The 20,465-nt window shown below is 46.1% G+C and overlaps 1 protein-coding gene across 9 annotated transcripts in view; it reads right to left on the bottom strand.

Moving 5' to 3' along the window:
- The window catches only part of LOC137423431 (SUN domain-containing protein 1), a 90,337-nt gene extending 79,688 nt beyond the window's left edge, over positions 1 to 10,649 (bottom strand). For 2 of the 9 annotated variants that reach the window (XM_068110597.2, XM_078774207.1), the window contains exons 1-2: positions 1,391 to 1,507; positions 546 to 689 (exon numbers count right to left, since the gene is read on the bottom strand). The gene's annotated coding sequence lies outside the window, so the exon portion shown is untranslated. Of the gene's footprint in view, positions 1 to 545; positions 690 to 1,390; positions 1,508 to 9,717; positions 10,201 to 10,552 lie in introns of those variants that run through there. The other 7 variants (XM_078774203.1, XM_068110596.2, XM_078774205.1 and 4 more) reach the window with 7 other exon arrangements.
- Between the last annotated feature and the right edge of the window lie 9,816 nt (positions 10,650 to 20,465).

Genomic DNA, 20,465 nt, shown 5'->3' with positions numbered 1-20,465 from the left:
ATCTAATCAATTCTTTCTTGTCACACACCCAACCTGTCCACAACTTTTTGAGACTGCTTGCTCAAAGACAGACAAACAAACAGACAGACAGGGGTGAAAACATACCCTCCTCCACCTTTGGTGGCGTTAATTAGGAGACCTCTGCCCACCTGCAATGAGTATGGCCCCTGGCCAGTGACAACTAGGCTTTTATTATCCAATATTTATCCAATATTACAAACAGCACCTGTCAAAGCACTTGGGATCTGTAACAACGGGGTCGTTATTATAGCCCACTCTCCATTTCGTCCCATCAGTCCAAATACCACACAGAAAAGTAAGAATAGATCAATATTTCATTTTCACTGGCTCACCCACCCCCACCCTCTAAAATTAAGATGATGAAACTCATGTACAACTCTATTTCAGACACAAAAAGCTGATAACACTTCATGTCTCTTTGCTCGCAACACGCCCCTCTCAGCGCCTCTCAGCGCCTCTCAGCGCCTCTCCCTCTCCCTCTCCCTCTCCCTCTCCCTCTCTCTCTCTCTCTCTCGTCCAATTACCTATCGTGTGGTGCCTCAAGCTCGTGAGAAGAATCAGCATCCGTGACTCTTCTGGAGAGACGTGAGCTTCGCCGCGACATGGTGTGGTTACCAGAAGATAACGCGACAGACTTCAACTGGAAATCCCAACAGCCTCTTCCAAAACTGTAAAAACAATGGAAACAAAACAATGCTCAGCAATTACAAACCCAACATCATTCTGTAATTACGCAATTTAAAATTAAATAAATTTTAAAAAACATGACTGGAGTAAGCATTACAACGAGGTGTATACAAAAACAACCATAACTCGAACAGCACATGGTAGAGCGCAAACCTCCGGCAGACTTAAGTTTACGTTTTGTATCCCACTGATAGACCAGATCTGCATCCGGACCATTCGTCGTTATCACAAACCAAAATCGAAATTGACTCGTCCGTCAACTAACCAACTCATCAACCAAGTTTCGTCCAAATCCATCCATAACTTTGAGATAAAATGTTGTTTATAGTTTTTGGCCCCATCTCTCAATGGGGAAGAATCTCTTTAAAAATTCTCGTATCCGGATCCGGATCCGGATCCTCACCACAATCTTACTATAATTCACCAAATGTCTGTCTGTCTGTCTGTCTGTCTGTCTGTCTGTTCCCAGGTACCGCAAAAACGGCTGAACCGATCACAACGAAATTTTGGGTGGGTAATCCTGAGACCCCCTGGACGCCTAGAGTAAAATAGGCTATATTGTTTTTCCAATTTTTCCAATTTACCAATTTTTCCAAACACGATGGAATAATATTTACCAGTAATATTTACTAATAATAATATATTATTGTTCCAGAAAGAGGATAATAAGCTTGTTACATACATGTCAGGTGGGTCGACGACAACCGTTGACTACCTGATGGTGCGTAGGCGAGATAGGGGGCACCTCCGGGACACAAGGGTGATCCCAGGGGAGGAGGCTGTTTCACAGCACCACTTGGTTGTCTGCGACATAAGGGTGAAAGGTGCGAGGAGAGCTCGGCGGGTGAAGTACCAACCGAGAATGAAGGTGTGGAGGTTGAAAGAGGTGACAGTAAGGGAGGCATTAAAAGAGAGGCTGAGTAGGGTAGAGGATGATGTGGTTGAGCTTGAAAGTGGTTGGATGTCAATGAAAGCTAGTCTGTTGGGAGCCATTGGTGAGGTATGTGGATGGACAAAAGGACCACCAAGGCACTCGGAAACATGGTGGTGGGATGATGAAGTTGGAAAGAGGATTGACGAGAAGAGGAAGAAGTTCAAGGAGTGGCAGAAGGCGAAGGGTACGGGAGCAGAAACAGCAGAGCATGAACGTTACAAGGCAGCCAAGAAGGCTGCAAAGAAAGAGGTAGCAAAGGCGCAGGAGGCATGTAGGAAAAAGTTCGGAGAACGCTTGGATTCGGAAGAGGGTCCGAGAGCAGTATTCAGGATTGCAAAGCAGATAGCGAAAGAGAGGTGTGATGTGATGGGGGTGAGTTGCTTGAAGGATGAAGTGGGACAAATCGTTGTGGACCCAGATGGAATTAAAGGAAGATGGAAAAGATATATGGAAATGCTGTTGAATGCAGAGAATGAATGGGATGGCAACATAGAGAGTAACCCAGTTTTAGGACCGGCAGAGAAGATAACTGAGAAGGAAGTTGAGGAAGCGATAAAAGCAATGAAGGGTAGAAAAGCGGGAGGGCCGACGGGAGTTGTGGGAGATTTGTTGAAGGCAGCAGGAAGTTGGGGTGTGAAGAGAATAACAGAGATCTGTAATCTGGCGGTGAAAGAAGGCCGCATTCCAGTGATTGGGAACTGAGTACCCTCGTCCCTCTATACAAGGGGAAAGGTGACCCTCTAGTGTGGCTCGTACCGAGCGATAAAGTTATTGGAGCATGGAATGAAGGTATTGGAAAGGGTGTTGGAGAGGAGGAAAGGAAGAAAGTGAAGATCGACGAAATGCAGTTTGGATTTATGCCAGGAAGAGGAACGATAGACGCGCTTTTTATTGTGAGGCAGTTGCAGGAGAAGTACATGGAGAAGAGGAAGAAGTTGTTTCTTGGGTTTGTTGATCTGGAGAAAGCATTCGATAGGGTTCCACGCAAAGTATTGACATGGGCAATGAGGAAGTTAGGAGTGGAGGAATGGTTGATCAGTCGTGATGGCAATGTACAAAAGAGCACGCACAGCTGTAAGGACGAAGGACGGGAACAGTGGTGAGTTTGAGGTGAAGGTGGGAGTGCATCAGGGGTCGGTACTGTTACGTGGTCCCCTCGGTGAATACCTGGTCTCAGTGACCCCCGGACCGTGAGAGGAACTTCGCCAGAAAGCTGTATTATATATGCGCTTTCGCCACGCAATCCATATGAATTTCACCCAAGAGACAACTGACGTTCAAGGATATATTTCAATGGTAATGATACCATACAATTTCAATGACACAACCATCAACAATATTTCAATGACACAACCACGGAGATTTTCCCCGAGCAATCAACAATACACTACCATCAACAATTCCCCAGCCACAATCAATTCCCTATGAGTAAGATGGCCATCTTATATGCGTGTGTCCCGGTGAGTACTCACGACACCCTTTTGGTCTCGGTCCCGCACAATGTCTCTGGGCCCCTCCTGACCAAGATGATAGTCGGCGTCGCCGCACTCGGGCGGTTGAACGAACCCCGGGTGGACGTGTTTCCACCGGGCAGGTATCGTACCAGGCACCGTGGCTGCAGCCCCTCGTGGCCACGCGACGCGGGGACGGGAAAGCAAGCCAAAAGCCCCACGCCGCTTGCCAGGCGTGTTAGGCCCCAACGGGCGACCCGCACGCGTCTGTTTAGACGGTGCCGCGAACGATGCCAGACGCGGGGTGGATGCACGGCCCCACGTCAACTTGACGTCTCCACCGGGCAGGTACACGTCCCGGTGATTCCTCTCGCCAGACAGGCTTCGGAACGCCGCTTTTCCACGCAGCGCAAGGTCGATCCCACCTTTGGTCGGAGCGGGGCGAGGAAGAATAATACTCGTCCTTTTTTCCTCGTGTCTTTTCCTCTTCCGTTTCCGGTCACTTCCGTTTCCGGCCACTTGTTCAGAAGGGCTCCTGACCCTCCAATCACAACAACCCTTAATATACTACACACGGATAAGCAAAGACCTGAATGGTAATCCACATACATTCACATAAATATGTAACAGTACTAAGTCCACTACTATTTGTAGCGGTGATGAAGGTGCTGGCTCAGAACGTAAAGGAGAGTTTACCATGGGAGTTGTTGTATGCAGATGATCTGGTGTTGATTGCGGAAAGTATGGATGGACTGAAGGAAAAGATGAACAAGTGGAAGGAATGTATGGAGACAAAAGGTCTGAAGGTGAATATCGGGAAGACGAAGGTGATGGCAAGTGGTAAAGCATGTGGTGAGGTGGAAAGAACTGGGAAGTGGCCCTGTGCTGTGTGCAGGAAGGGTGTCGGAGTGAACTCCATTCAATGTACAATGTGCGCTGAGTGGGTTCATCAAAAATGTAGTGGTCTGAGAGGGTCATTACTCATTAACCAGTGTGGCAGCTACATTCAAATGTAAGGTGTGCACAGAGGGAGCTGCAGATGGAGGAAATGTTGAGTTGAATCTTGGAGACGGCGTGAAGCTGGAAGGTGTGAAAACATTTTGCTATCTCGGAGACATGCTGAATGGAGAAGGTGGATCAGACTCGGCAACGGCTGCGAGAGTGAGATGTGCATGGAAGAAGTTTCGGGAACCGAGTGGCGTGCTGATGAGGAGGGGAGTGTCGTTGAAGCTGAAGGGAAAGGTGTATGTTGCATGTGTGAGAAGTGTTATGATTTATGGGAGCGAGACATGGGTAATGAACGTAGAGCAGCAACGAAGGTTGGAAAGGGTGGAAATGCGAATGATTCGATGGATGTGCGGAGTATCGTTGAGAGAGAGGAAGACAAATGATGAATTGCGAAAAATGATGGGAATAGAGCCTGTGATTGATGCTGTGAAGAGGAACAGGTTGAGGTGGTTTGGTCATGTGTTGAGGAAGGATGAAAGTGACTGGTTGAGAAGAGTGATGGAAATGAATGTAGAAGGAAGTGGAGGACGGGGAAGACCGAGAAAGACTTGGCTAAAGATGGTGGAAGAAGAAATGCGGGCAAGGGGGTTAACAAGGAGAGATGTAGAAAATAGGGCAAGATGGAGAAGATTGTCATGGGGACCGCAAGGCTAACCCCCGCTCTAGCAGGGAAAATGGCCTTAAAATGCATGTTGTTGTTGTTGATGATGGAATAATATTTACCGATATGATCAGTGATGTCGCTTTTATTGAAATTCTACAAATACTGTTTAGATGTTGATGATTTGCGTGTGATATGATTTAACGGATGTTTTTTCAATCGTTCAAAATATAAAAAAAAGCCTTCAATTTCTGATATTTTACCTTTTCATTTGGGCCTCCCAATTGAAGCCCCGCCCGTAGGGCGGGTACCGTTGCTAGTCTAACCAATTTGGCTTTGTCGTACACCAAATTTTATCCGAATCTATCCATAAACTTTTGAGATAGCTGTTGCAGAGCGTCAGTGCTGCCGAAGCAATTTCTTGGCAACGGTTTTACTGGGCGGTTTGCCGTTGCCTCCCTTGCATTAGTGAGGAAAGCAAATTGAAATTTGTTCATGGTGCCGACGATAACCTACTCTGCGAAGAATGTCGTGGGATATTTAATGGCGGCAGACGGGACGCCCAGTTTAACGTCCATCGGAGAGACAGAATCACCGTCTGTGAAACACCGGGAGGATAGTTTATAGCCATGTCAGGATTTGAACCCAGGCTATACAGCTTTGAGGTGAGTGTATACCTCCAGGCCATCTTGCCAGCTCAATCATTCTTTACAAAATTTCTCTGAATTTTTGCGTATTTCTTTATCGTGGAGTATCAGAAACCTCATGACAGTCGTGCTGCAATCCACGAAGGAACAGCTTGAACAGATTCACACTACCATGGAACAAATGGACATCGGTATATTATTCTCAGTGTTTTTTCAGTATTTATTGAGTATAAACCCCAAAGGCCAATGTTGGAGAAGAGGGCTATCAAAAAGTCACTTCGGTGATGGAAAGCATGTGTAAAAAAGAATGTGAAATTTTTTTTTTTTTTTTACAAAGAAAAAAAACATGCGCACATGGAAGACTTCGGCTAATTGACAAGGTATGAAAGAATAAAATAAATAAAACAAGTGTCTAATGTTGTTTAATGGATGAGATTGCTGAATCAAAAGAGAAATAAACAAAAAGTTACAAACAACTGCAGCAACATAGAGAGGATGGAGCATTAACACAACCACAAACCAGCACGCTACATCAGATTGCGAAGAAGTAAACCAGGCTATCCCACCTCAGATCCCCTAATAAGTAAACCAGGATATCCCACCTCAGATCCCCTAAGAAGTAAACCGGGCTATCCCACCTCAGATCCCCTAAGAAGTAAACCGGGCTAACCCACCTCAGATCCCCTAAGAAGTAAACCGGGCTAACCCACCTCAGATCCCCTAAGAAGTAAACCAGGCTATCCCACCTCAGATACCCTAAGAAGTAAACCAGGCTGTCCCACCACAGATCCCCTAAGAAGTAAACCAGGCTATCCCACCTCAGATACCCTAAGAAGTAAACCAGGCTGTCCCACCACAGATCCCCTAAGAAGTAAACCGGGCTATCCCACCTCAGATACCCTAAGAAGTAAACCAGGCTATCCCACCTCAGATCCCCTAAGAAGTAAACCGGGCTATCCCACATCAGATCCCTAAGAAGTAAACCAGGCTATCCCACATCAGATCCCCTAAGAAGTAAACCGGGCTATCCCACCTCAGATACCCTAAGAAGTAAACCAGGCTATCCCACATCAGATCCCCTAAGAAGTAAACCGGGCTATCCCACATCAGATCCCTAAGAAGTAAACTGGGCTATCCCACCTCAGATACCTTAAGAAGTAAACCAGGCTATCCCACCACAGATCCCCTAAGAAGTAAACCGGGCTATCCCACCACAGATCCCCTAAGAAGTAAACCGGGCTATCCCACCTCAGATACCTTAAGAAGTAAACCGGGCTATCCCACCACAGATCCCCTAAGAAGTAAACCAGGCTATCCCACATCAGATCCCCCAAGAAGTAAACTGTGCTATCCCATATCCTGGGCCAAATTGAGTGACTTGTAACAAAGTAATCTTTCAAGACAAGTAACATTTAGTGTTGAACAGTTTAGTGATGGAGTGTGCAAGGCACTGGCGCAAAGCCCTCGCTTTGTGGATTCGATCTCAGTAGGAAATTTCTGCATCCTACGATAAAGCGCCGAGCTGTACAGGATTGGATCTTGGTCGTGGAAAAATGTCGTGAGAATTCCATTGTTCTGCCCATTCCCAATCCCAAACAATCCCAATCCCAATCCCCAGAATCCCAATCCCATTGTGATGATAATCCACAATGAACGTGCCACCACAACTTTGGTGCTAATAACAGTAATTTTCACCCAAAATGTTTGAAGTTGACACCGACCTTTGTTCTTAATGGGATTCCAAATGGAAATCTGACCTTCGAATTCCCTTTTGTCACAACTTGCAACATGTCGAATAGCCGTGTACTTCTGGGTTCACCAATCTAACAAATAAAGATTACACAGCGCATCTCAAGCACCGTGTGAAAACATGATCCGACATTCTAGGTGTGATGAGAAGAGAATCAATCCCAAGTTGAAGTGATGTTATAGAAAAGGCAATAATTAATTAATTAAATAAATACGTTATGAAGGAGGGAGAGGGAATAACAACCCCATGGCAATGAGGATTTGAGGCAATGTGGATTTTGAGCCATCCATCTCATGGCAATGAGGATTTGAGGCAATGTGGATTTTGAGCCATCCATCTCATGGCAATGAGGAATTGAGGCAATGTGGATTTTGAGCCATCCATCTCATGGCAATGAGGAATTGAGGCAATGTGGATTTTGAGCCATCCATCTCATGGCAATGAGGATTTGAGGCAATGTGGATTTTGAGCCATCCATCTCATGGCAATGAGGAATTGAGGCAATGTGGATTTTGAGCCATCCATCTCATGGCAATGAGGAATTGAGGCAATGTGGATTTTGAGCCATCCATCTCATGGCAATGAGGAATTGAGGCAATGTGGATTTTGAGCCATCCATCTCATGGCAATGAGGATTTGAGGCAATGTGGATTTTGAGCCATCCATCTCATGGCAATGAGGATTTGAGGCAATGTGGATTTTGAGCCATCCATCTCATGGCAATGAGGAATTGAGGCAATGTGGATTTTGAGCCATCCATCTCATGGCAATGAGGATTTGAGGCAATGTGGATTTTGAGCCATCCATCTCATGGCAATGAGGATTTGAGGCAATGTGGATTTTGAGCCATCCATCTCATGGCAATGAGGAATTGAGGCAATGTGGATTTTGAGCCATCCATCTCATGGCAATGAGGAATTGAGGCAATGTGGATTTTGAGCCATCCATCTCATGGCAATGAGGATTTGAGGCAATGTGGATTTTGAGCCATCCATCTCATGGCAATGAGGATTTGAGGCAATGTGGATTTTGAGCCATCCATCTCATGGCAATGAGGAATTGAGGCAATGTGGATTTTGAGCCATCCATCTCATGGCAATGAGGAATTGAGGCAATGTGGATTTTGAGCCATCCATCTCATGGCAATGAGGATTTGAGGCAATGTGGATTTTGAGCCATCCATCTCATGGCAATGAGGATTTGAGGCAATGTGGATGTTGAGCCATCCATCTCATGGCAATGAGGAATTGAGGCAATGTGGATTTTGAGCCATCCATCTCATGGCAATGAGGTATTGAGGCAATGTGGATTTTGAGCCATCCATCTCATGGCAATGAGGAATTGAGGAATAAATACTTGAAATTCCCATGCCAAAAATGGAGACCTGCAAATGGAAAGCTTTGCTGCGGATTGCCAAGTGGGAAAGAATTCAAAATTAGGGAAGAGCCGAAGCATGCAAAAAGAAAACAAAAACGAAATTTTGAAGAATCTTCCTTCTCTTTAACGGCCACAACTGCCCCCCCCACCCCACGTTATTGTGGTCATGTTGCAGGCGATAGCTCGCCTACTATTCACAAATTGGGGGTTTTGCAACGTCCACCAACCAATGCTGGAAGACAGGAAGCCCAGTTACTCCATCCAAAGGACGGCACACACATTGATGAACTGCCTGTAAAACACCAGGATGGCAGTTTATAGCTGGGTCGCGATTTGAACACAGGATACACAACTTAGAGGCAGGTGTGCACCATTTTATATGTATATATAGTAAACCATGGTGCTCAAAACTTGGACTAGGTGTACTTTGCACAGAATTATTGTAGCAAGAGTGCTGTGATGAAGGTTGGTGTGTATATGTATGAGTGTGTATGTGTATGTGTATGTGTATGTGGTGTGTGTATGTGTAGGTGGTGTGTGTGTATGTGTAGGTGGTGTGGGTATGTGTAGGTGGTGTGGGTATGTGTAGGTGGTGTGGGTATGTGTAGGTGGTGTGGGTATGTGTAGGTGGTGTGGGTATGTGTAGGTGATGTGGGTATGTGTAGGTGGTGTGTGTATGTGTAAGTGGTGTGTGTATGTGTAAGTGGTGTGTGTATGTGCAGGTGGTGTGTGTATGTGCAGGTGGTGTGTGTATGTGCAGGTGCTGTGTGTATGTGTAGGTGGTGTGTGTATGTGCAGGTGGTGTGTGTATGTGTAGGTGGTGTGTGTATGTGTAGGTGGTGTGTGTATGTGTAGGTGGTGTGTGTATGTGCAGGTGGTGTGTGTGTATGTGCAGGTGGTGTGTGTGTATGTGCAGGTGGTGTGTGTATGTGTAGGTGGTGTGTGTATGTGCAGGTGGTGTGTGTATGTGTAGGTGGTGTGTGTATGTGTAGGTGGTGTGTGTATGTGTAGGTGGTGTGTGTATGTGTAGGTGGTGTGTGTATGTGCAGGTGGTGTGTGTATGTGCTGGTGGTGTGTGTATGCGTAGGTGGTGTGTGTATGCGTAGGTGGTGTGTGTATGTGTGGGTGGGGTGTGTGGTGTGTAGTATGAACACCATTGCTCAACAAAGGCATCGAAGTGAACAGACAAACAATGAGGGATCGCAGCAGAGCCCGACAAACCTCGAGACGTTATAACTTACATTGTTTGTGCATGACACGTGAATACATCTCCGCAGACAAACGCTCGACATCGGCGCATTTCCCTTGTGTGCCCATAATCCGCCAACGATCCCTCCCTCTTTGATCCCGAGGGGTGAGGCGAGGAAAATTATGGGATAAATCAAAACACAGTAACCGAATCCAGGGAGAAACGGGGGAAGAGGTGAACCAGCCTGACAGACGAGGCCCGAGGAAGCAAGTGAGATCGAAACGAAGGACACCCGTGACACGGATAACGGATTCCTCTGGTACTGGTAGTGGTAGCAGGATGGAATGTCTGCCGAGCATACTGTACCGTTGCGTAAACGCGCTGCCTTCGGTCGTGTCGTGCCGCACCGTGCAATAGCAACCACCAAGATCTCACACCTCGCCGCCAGCAAGCGCCCTGACCGCCCCGGGGAGAGAGCCGCGTCAGCCAACCCGTCAGCCAACCCGCCGCGTCAGCCAACCAGATCGTGACGCAGCTGTCAATCAAAGAACCGTCAACGGGACAACCAATAAAACACCGTCGAGCGATCCCGTCCAGCGGGTGGTGCTTGGTGTTGGTCCATTGGTCAGTCTTTCAGTCAGTCAGTCGGTCGGTCCAATCAAATCAAATCAATTACCGGCTTGTTTGCAACAAATCATAACCATAAATCATCCGGCAATTAATGGCCGATTTCAATTTTGCCTGGATATGCCATCATTTAATTTAACCGTTAAATCAATCAACAGACTCTTCAAGTCATTTCCGCTTATAAAGTCAGTCAGGTATGATCTCAGAATACATTTATCGCCCCTTTTACCTCAAGAGTTGCCATGAATAAATTCAAATACCTCAGATTATATTCCTAACCAAGGAAACAGCGCCCGATATCAAAGCCGGAGCCGGCAATGTCCATTCACACTCTGCTGTCGCCGATGGATTGTGATCGCTTTATAGGCGACTAGCAGTAGTACCCGGCATTGCCGGGCGGGGGAGGGGAGGGGAGGGGGAAGATGAGGGGAGGGGAACGGGGGGGAGGGGAGGAGGGGAGGGGAGAAGAGGGGGGGGAGGAGAGAAGAGGGGGGGAGGGGAAGGGATGGGAGAGGAGAGGGGTGGGAGGGGGGAGGGGCGGGGGAGGGTGAGAGGAAGGGGGAGGGGGAGGGGGAGGGGCAGGGGAAGGGGTAGGGGGGAGGGGAAGGGGTAGGGGGGAGGGGGAAAGGGAGGGGAAGGGGTAGGGGGGAGGGGGAAAGGGAGGGGAAGGGGTAGGGGGGAGGGGGAAAGGGAGGGGGAGGGGGAAAGGGAGGGGGAGGGGGAAAAGGGAGGGGGAGGGTGGAGGGGGAAGGGAGGGGGAGGGGAGGGGGGAGGGGGAAGGGGGAGGGAAGGGGAGGGCCAGTCAACAATGACGTTGCAGTTCTCATGGTCGGAGAGCAGCACAATAATCGCGACATCGTCCTGAATCTTCGCAACAGCACGAAGCGGATTTTGGAGACTCACCGATCCTGTGACGCCCTCCAGTACCGGCGTTGCCGGGCGGGGGAAGGGAGACCCGTACATTCCCAACGCGTAGATTCGCCCTCTCGACTCAAGCTCACTCGGACAAAAGCCTTGCACAAATTACACCGTGAAGGCCCAATGGCCATGTCTATGCCACAAATCAAGTACGTGAGCGAGTCGGGCGCACTGAATTGAAAATATATAGAACGCTCATACTCCGTGAAAAGTGAAGCTACAATATTTTTGAAAAATTTCATTGGTTGCTAGGAGACGGCAGCATGTAAAAACCGTTTGAATATTTGCAATACAGTTTGATCCAGAGGTAAGTGGTATGGTCTTGCTGGTTGGTGGACACGATATGTGTAAGGGTAATTATTTTGGTGTCCTGTATCTGGTCGTGCTCGTTGGTGAACACGGTACATTTAAGGGAAATGATTTTCTGTCATTCTTCTGAGTGGTTGCTTCTCCTTCCCCGTATTTTTGTTCATTTTATTGTTTTTTTCCACTCTCTTGAGTTGTGGGCCTTCCTTGAGTGGTATTACATTTATCATCATCATCATTGGAATGTCTGTTGTAAAGATACGGACATCAAGTCCGTATCGTGACGCAGAGAGCATCAAGCACCATCTTTTTATACCAGGCAACGGCAACGCACTACCGCAGACCTCGCTCGGCCCCGCCCACAGCAAACTCTCTTGGCCCCGCCCATAGCTGCCTCGCTCGGCCCCGCCCACAGCGACCTCGCCCGGGCCCGCCCACAGCGACCTCGCTCGGTCCCGCCCACAGCGACCTTGCTCGGTCCCGCCCACAGCGACATCACACCGCCCTACACGGCACTATCGATATATTATTCGTACAAATAATTCCACTAATCTCTGTGTGTATGTTTGTTTGTACGTTTGTTTGTTTGTTTGTATGTCTGTGACCGCTGTTTCTCGACAACTACCGGTCCGATATACTTGAAACTTGCCAGGTATATTGCTGGGGACCCGAGGATGTGCCTTTTCAAGGTTTCATATTAATCGGACAATTACTTACCGAGCTATGTCCAAAAAACGATTCAACCAATCAGAGAGCAGCGAGCTATCGCGTGTGCCGAACGTGGCGGACACACTCTGCCTCGGATGGCACATTTGAGAGCGTATTCATTTATTTCACGTTTGCAAACTATGTTGCCGTTAAACTATGTTTTAAAACTAATAAAAACTAATTTGCGATTCATCGTAACTGCGATATACGACCTTCCGGACAGTGAGGACTGCACTTCCGGCATCCAATCACAGAACGCGTTATTGCGTAGGCGTGGCCGATGTGAGAGCGAGCTGATGCTGAGCCCAGCGCGTGCGCCATTACGGTACATAATTCGATTTCTTCCGGAGAAAATAATAATTTCTCGATTTCTTATGCGCATTATTTCTCCCAATTCAGTCAGAGCGAAGGGCGGAAGCGAAGAGCGTTGTTTTTTTTGTTTACGGGCGTACGGGCGGGGTAGAGCGTACGGGTAGCGTTTTTTTTTTTTTTTTGGCACATTTGAGAGCGTATTCATTTATTTCACGTTGGCAAACTATGTTGCCGCTATGTTGGCGTTAAACTATGTTTTAAAGCTAATTAAAACTAATTTGCGATTCTTTCGCTTTCCTGCGCATTTGTGCACGCTATGGCGATTTCTTTACCAAACTCCGCTAGCCGTTAGCTTTGGACCAAACCATTTCATGTAAATAGAGGGGGGGGATTGTCACCGTACTCGCAAGCCGTTAGCTTTGGACCAAACCATTGCATGTAAATAGAGGGGGGGGGGATATACTTTTAGATATATATATAGTACGGGCATGCCCTAGTTCGTACAATGCTGGGTACTTCTGCTCGCTGAAAACAAATCTATGTGAAGCATGCTAAATCATGCTAAATGCTAATCATGCAGAAGTACCCGGCAAAAACGCAATCGCTCTGAAATACGTGCGAACGCGTAACTGAGTTAATGGCGGCAACGAACATCACGTGATCGCTCTGAGCGAATCAGCGCGCTGCTCTGCTACCGGTCACATTCCGGTCATAATATTTCGCGCTGAGATAAAAATATGGTAAAAACATATTATGAAATAATTTTTTAGGTCAGCCATGTTCGTCCCAGGCTCAATGGCCATGTCTGTGCCAAATATCAAGTACGTGAGCCTCTCCGTTTAGGAGTCTATCGGTAACATTACACACACACAAACTGTGTTTTATATATATAGATATGTATCAATAATTAGCAGCGAGGCTGGTTTCTCCTCTAAATAACGTTTTCGATGGTGTCCTTGCATTTGAGGGATACTAGGGCATGTCCGTACTATATCTATATCTAAAATTATATCCCCCCCCCCCTCTATTTACATGAAATGGTTTGGTCCAAAGCGAACGGCTTGCGAGTACGGTGACAATCCCCCCCCTCTATTTACATGAAATGGTTTGGTCCAAAGCGAACGGCTTGCGGAGTTTGGTAAAGAAATCGCCATAGCATGCACAAACGCGCAGGAAAGCGAAAGAATCGCAAATTAGTTTTAATTAGTTTTAAAACATCGTTTAACGCCAACATAGCGGCAACATAGTTTGCCAACGTGAAATAAATGAATACGCTCTCAAATGTGCCGTCCGAGGCAGAGTCTGTTCGGCACGTTCGGCACACGTGATAGCTCGCTGCTCTCTGATTGGTTGAATCGTTTTTTGGACATAGCTCGGTAACTACTTGTCCGATTAATATGAAACCTTGAAAAGGCACATCCTCGGGTCCCCAGCAATATACCTGGCAAGTTTAAAGTATATCGGACCCGTGGTTGTCGAGAAACAGCGGTCACAGACAAACATACAAACATACACACAGAGATTACTGGCATTATAGATAGATAATGTGGGTTCGATTCCCCACCGGTCCAACTATTTTTAAATTAATGTCAGATTGATGCGTTGCTGGCAGAATCGTATGTATCATGACATGTCATATGGTGTGAGTGAAGTCATGCATGTACGTCGAAGTGAATCGGTTATTTAAAATATATAAAATGCGTTCACAGAATTGTTACAAAATAAATGGTTTAATTTCCTCATTTTTGGCGGGTAAGGGATGTACCGGGTATTTCAGTGGGTGGAGAAAGGATGTGTCAGTTATTCACCTGTTGCAGTGTATTTATTAGTCCCCTACCGGTGCACACCGGAGGCGACTATAGGTTTGCACTCCGTCCCTCCGTCTGTCAGTCTGTCAGTCCGTCACGCAAAGAACAGTTTTCCGGACTTTTTTTCGAAACTCTTAATGCTAATGCTTTCAAACTTGGTACATGGTTTCCTCATGATAAGTTACAGATCAAGTTCGAACTTCACGACGTTTCGATCATTTTTTGACAAAGAGTTATGGCACTTTGAACTTTGGTAATTTCCCCCAACAGTTTTCCGGACTATAATTTGGAGTGCAGTAAGTCAAAGCTGTTAATATTCCTTGTTTTAACTCCAATTTACATTCTATTTCCACTTTTAGTGAGAAGTAGGGGTCTGTGCAACCATTCATAAACTTTATTTGATGCAAATTGGATATTTTTTAGCCGAGTTACCTCAGACCGTGAGTTGGTAATTATATAATTCACACAGTGCAATACGTGCAGGCTGCCCCAACAGTTTTCCGGACGACAGACTGCCGGTAGGGGACATGTATTGCAGCGCAATACTCAGAATGCTTGTTTACCAAGTTTCTTGTAGAGCGCTCGCCAAGCGGCTTAAGTACTCAAGCAAGCACTCCATTCAAAACCGTTGATAAGGAACGGCCGGCTTGGGCAGCGCTAGCTAGCTACTTGGTATTTAAACACACATGGTGCGTCCAAAGTATGACAATTTCTGTTTTATCATCAACGCTTCTAATGTACACAATGGTCTAATTTATTTCAAACCCTGATTTTTTATTTAATTTATTCATTCATCTCCAACACCATGTTTCAAACCTCTCAATCCTCTTCCTTTCTTTCTTTTTCCCTATCCACAACTCGCATCCATACATTGCAACTGGAGATACCAGATCATTCACCGGCCCCATCTTGGTTTATATTGTCACATCTCTGTCTTTCTTGATCTTTGTCATTCCTCTCTCGGGGCCTGCTGTACTCTGATGACCGCAGCAAGGGGATTCCATGGCTTGCCTAATTCTTCCTGGTCTTTCTTCTGTTGTGTGCCTGAGGCCTAAAGGAGAAGCTAATTAATAATGTGCCTTTTTCTCAGGAGTAGCTTCCATCTGGCCACTCTCCCATAAAGCCTAGATTTGTGAAGTGCTGCAGAGACTGTTGTCCTTCTGGCAGCTTCTCCCATCACAACTAAGGTACTCTGTAGTTCTGTCAGAGTGGTCATTGGGTTATTGGTCACCTTCCTGACTCAAGGTCCTTTTTGCCAGGTTACTCAGTTTGGTCTGACGACCAGCTCTCGAAAGAGTCTGGGTAGTTCCATATTCTTTCCATTTCCTGAAGATGGAGCTCACTGTGCTCTTTGGAACTTTCAGCACTCGAGAAATTGTTTTGTATCCTTCCCCAGATCTATTCCTCCTCACAATTATATTTGGGAATTCTACGGACTGTTTCTTGGACATCATGGTAGAGTTTCTGCTCTGACATGCACTGTCAACTGTGGGACCTTATATAAAAAGGTGTGTTTCTTTCTAAATCATGTCCAATCGATTGAATTGGCCACATATTTACTCCAAACACGTTGTGGAGACATCTCAAGAATGATCAAAGGAAATTGGTGCACCTGAGCTCAATTTCGAGTGTCATAGCAAAAGGGTTGAATTGCCTCGAGACATTTCAGCTTTTCATTTCTAATTATTTTGTAAAAAATTTCTAAAACAAATATTCCACTTTGACATTATGGGGCATTATGTGTTGATCAGTGGCAAAAAAAACATCAATTTAAACCATTTTAAATTCAGGTTGAAACACAACAAAATGTGAAAAAAAGCCAAGGGGTGTGAATACTTTCTGAAGGCACTCTAAGTCTACCCATGCTGTTGGGCTGGGCTCGATTGTGGTCTAATATGCTCTGCTTTGCTGTGCCCTGCCTGCTTGTGCTTGATAAGGGAACCCACTGTTATCGCAAGGCGCACGCAATGCCACGAGCTGTGGTTTGCCTTCTAAGCTACCTATGCCCTGCACCATCGTCAGAAATGTCTGGCTTGAACTCTTACAGTTAAGTAAACGGTAAAGTACAGTACGTATTGCACAGGTTATGATAAGGAGACTGTTTTGCTATTATTTGCCATTAAATAACAGACGATATTGATCAGTCCACTGATATGCCATTGTCCACATTGCACACTTTGCTTTGAAGTTGCCATATGTAATCATGTACTCCACACTCTCTATCTCTACTTTCAAACCCATATTATGGAAGCCCGGTAAGTAGCTTGAAAGCCACAATTTCTGGTGGGATCTCATCACATGACTGCAATCCTCAAGACACTTCACTGGTTTCCATACTATAATACTGTATTGCTGTTTTATAACATTTCTCGTAGTTTAGAATTATTTCTGAGAACTCTAAAGTTCAAACATAACTTGGTTCCTACCTACATTTCTGACCTAAACCACTTTGCACACCTGTAAGAACAGGATACTCTAACAACAAAAGCTGTTGGTACCACTTGAGTAAGCAAATTCGAACATTTATTTTTTCTGAAACATCAAGTACTGTACTATATATGAAAATGTCTGCTGGACTTGTCGTAGTAACATAGCGGTTGAAATTGCATTGCCATGGCAACCAACTGCATTTTTGAAATATATCAAACTAGCTGTTTACAAAATAATATAGTTCCTGAAATGAGAGTTTACACAATGTTAGAAAACTTCGCAGACCCTGGGGGAGGAAAATGGAACAAATTTGGATGCCGTTCTTCTTGGATGCAGGAATATGGTCTTCGCGCAACACGACAGAACAGCCAAGCTCACAAACTTTCTAAACTATTTAGTAAGAATTACAATAAAAAGACAATTTGATTTGCTTCAATTAATCTTGTCTTTATTATCCCATCTTCCTGCCCATCTGTACAATGTTGTCTCTCTCCTTCCTGTGTGGTGCATCTGAGAGCTTTGGGGTGCACATGTCAAAACGTACTAACTAAATACATCAGTAGACGTTAGCACATTTTTACATGAATTACAAGGACAATTGTACACAATGGACAAATATGTATGGTATATGGGATTGGGGGCTGTTGTAGCCTGGGTTTGAATCTCAGCCGAGCAATAGTGTCATCCCGGTGTTTCTCAGGTAGGGTTTTATTTTTTGTTTTGTTTTTGCATACAAGATCGAGGCTCGTGTAAGAGCTAACATTAATCACAAAAAAAAAAACGGACACGTAAAACATATAACAATGAGAGCGGGAGACAAGATGGGGAGAGGGAGGGAAGCACACAAGCACAACAGTAGAGAACAGGGACATCGGGAGATCTGTGGGGGGGACAGGGATGGAGGGGAGGGGGAGGGGGATGGAAAGGGTACACTGAACAAAACAAATTGACACTACAAGGAATTTCAGGAATGAAGTCGGGGATTGAAAGATGTGGATTTGGGGTGTATTAATGGGGGTAGAAAAGATCAAGGTTTTGGAAGGGGGAAGATAAGAGATGGTGCTGAACAGCTGTTTTAAAGACCTGGAGGGTGGAGTGGGATTGAAGAGAGTGAAGGTGTTTGTTCCAGAGGTGGGAAAAAAGAGGAATGAAAGAGTGAAGGTGAGCAGAGAGTCTTCTTTTTTTTTTTTGTATACAACATCGAGGCTCGTTTAAGAGCTAACATTGATCACAAAAAGACAAACTGACACATAAAACATATGATAAAGGGAGTGGGAGACAAGATGGGGAGAGAGAGAGAAGCACACAAATACAACATTTGAGAGCAGGGACATCGGGAGATCTGTGGGAGGGAGAGGGCTTGGGGGTAGGAGGCGTTGGAAGGGGAAGGTGGGGGGGATGTGAGAAGTATAAAACACAAGGACACTACAAGGACTTCCAGGAAAGATGTCGGTATTTCAAAAAAGTGGATCTGGGGTGAATTAACGGGGGTAGAAGAGATCAAGGTTTTGGATGGGGGAAGATAAGAGATGGTGGTGAACAGCTGTTTTAAAGACCTGGAGGGAGGAGTGGGATTGAAGAGAGTGAGGGAGTTTGTTCCAGAGGCGGGAGAAAAGAGGAATGAAGGAGTGAAGGTGAGCAGAGAGTCTTGATTTTGGCAATTTCACCAGAAGAGAGTTGCAGGCAGATCTTGTGCGACCTGCAGGAATATTTGGGGGACAGAGTGCAGACAGTGCTGGGGGAGCAAGGCCGCAGAGGAGTCGGTAGAAGACAGAAAGACCACCAACCTGCCTGCGGTGAGTAAGTCAAAGGCCCTCAGAGTCAGCTTCATCGCGGGAGATTCCAATGATGCTGAATGCTTTGGTTTCAACAGCGTGAAGCCGAGCTAGGTGTGAGGCAGGAGTACCGGCCCAGAGGGGAGAGCAGTATTCCATTGAGCTGCGGATGAAAGCCTTGTATGTGGTGAGGAGCTCAGGTGTGCCAAGGAACGACTTCGCACGACGGAGGATGCCCAGTCGGCGACTGCATTTGGAGGCCAGCTTGGAAATATGGTTTTCCCAGGAAAGATCATGGGAGATAGTGAGACCCAAAAGCTTGAGTGACAGAACTTCTAAATGGGCGATTCATCAAAATGTGCACGTTGAACTTGGCGTACCATCTGCGGCATTAGTTGGTGGACGTTAAAGATCCCACTGTGTCGTTCACGAAGAGGAGGCAGACTATTGCTGACACCATATACCCATTACAAATTCCTACCCTAACTACTGCTGGGAAGGCAAAAGCAAACAACCCAGTCTAACCCTTACTAAGAAACTGCTTCGGCAGCATCAACTCTCTGTAACAGTCTAACAGAGCATGGTATATCAGAACAATCAGAGAATCCTGGCAAAAAGGTTTGCACTTTTTGGAGTTGTAATTCGATTTGTTTTCTTGTCTATTCAACATGGACGATGAAAGTTATGGGGATAGATGTTAAAGGAATTTTAACAAGGTTTCTCAAGATCGGTCTGTTTTTTTTCCTAAATGCAATTTTTGTACACAGGGAAAAACTCAAAACACTGATGTTTTAGCACTCTCAGGCCAAAACGTTCATTATTTGGCAAAAAATATATTTTTGGACAAGTATGTTCATCACTCCAATTTGTGTGTGTGTTACGTGGTCCTCCCGGTGACTACCTGGTCTCGGTGACCCCCGGACCGTGAGAGGAACCCCGCCAGAAAGATATATGATTTATACACTTTCGTAATGCAATCAATATGAATTCCAGTCAATAAGAAACCCCACACCCAGGATCCGGATTAATCAATAATATATTCCCAATCAATCAACAACAATCAACAATATTACTAAGATGGCCACCTCATATATTTCCCCCCTTGACCCCACTCACTGCACCCTCAATAGTCACTGTCCCTCACAATGTCTCTGGGCCCCTCCAGACCAAGGTGAAGGTCGACTTCTCCGCACACGGGCGGTTGAACGGACCCCTGGCTGACGTGCTCCAAACGTGCACGTCCCGTACCGGGAACGGTTGCTGCAGCGGACACCTCCTCGGGACGCCACCGGGGTCGGAGCCCGTGATCGCGGCCTCTGGGCTGTGAACGGCTCGCAACGCGCGCGAAGCCCAAGGTGCGACCCGTACACACCCTCGGAGGCGTCGATGCGAACAGTGCCGGATGCTTGGTTCCTTCCAGGAACCCACGGCAACCTGACACGTAACAGGCAATCACCCCGCGCAGGTAACTCCTCTCGCCAGACGGGCTTTTCAAACTCAGCGTTCCAAAGCAGGTAAAGATCGACTCGGCTTGCGTCGGAGCTGGTCGAGGATCAAGATGGCCGCCTCTCTCCCGACCTTCTTCCTTTTTCTCTTCCGGTTCACGATCCCGTTTCCGGTCTCGTTCTTACCAGGAGCGCTTCTAACCATTTAACCACAACAACCTTTAATAGAATAAACATTAATAAGAAATGACCTGAATAGTAATTCACATAAATCCGGAATTCGTAACAGTGTGTTTGTGTGTTTGTTTGTTTGTTTGTTTGTGCATTTGTGTGTTTGTTTGTTTGTTTGTGCGTTTGTGTGTTTGTTTGTGCATTTGTGTGTTTGTTTGTGTGTTTGTCTGTCTGCTCACTTTTCCTTTCCTACAGGTCACAATTTTAAACTGATCTTCACAACACTTCATCAAATGGTAG

This window comes from Myxine glutinosa, chromosome 3 (genome assembly GCF_964187855.1).
Source record: "Myxine glutinosa chromosome 3, kmMyxGlut1.1, whole genome shotgun sequence".
NCBI classification, from domain to species: Eukaryota; Metazoa; Chordata; class Myxini; order Myxiniformes; family Myxinidae; genus Myxine; species Myxine glutinosa.
This window is presented reverse-complemented; position numbering and strand designations above follow the sequence as displayed.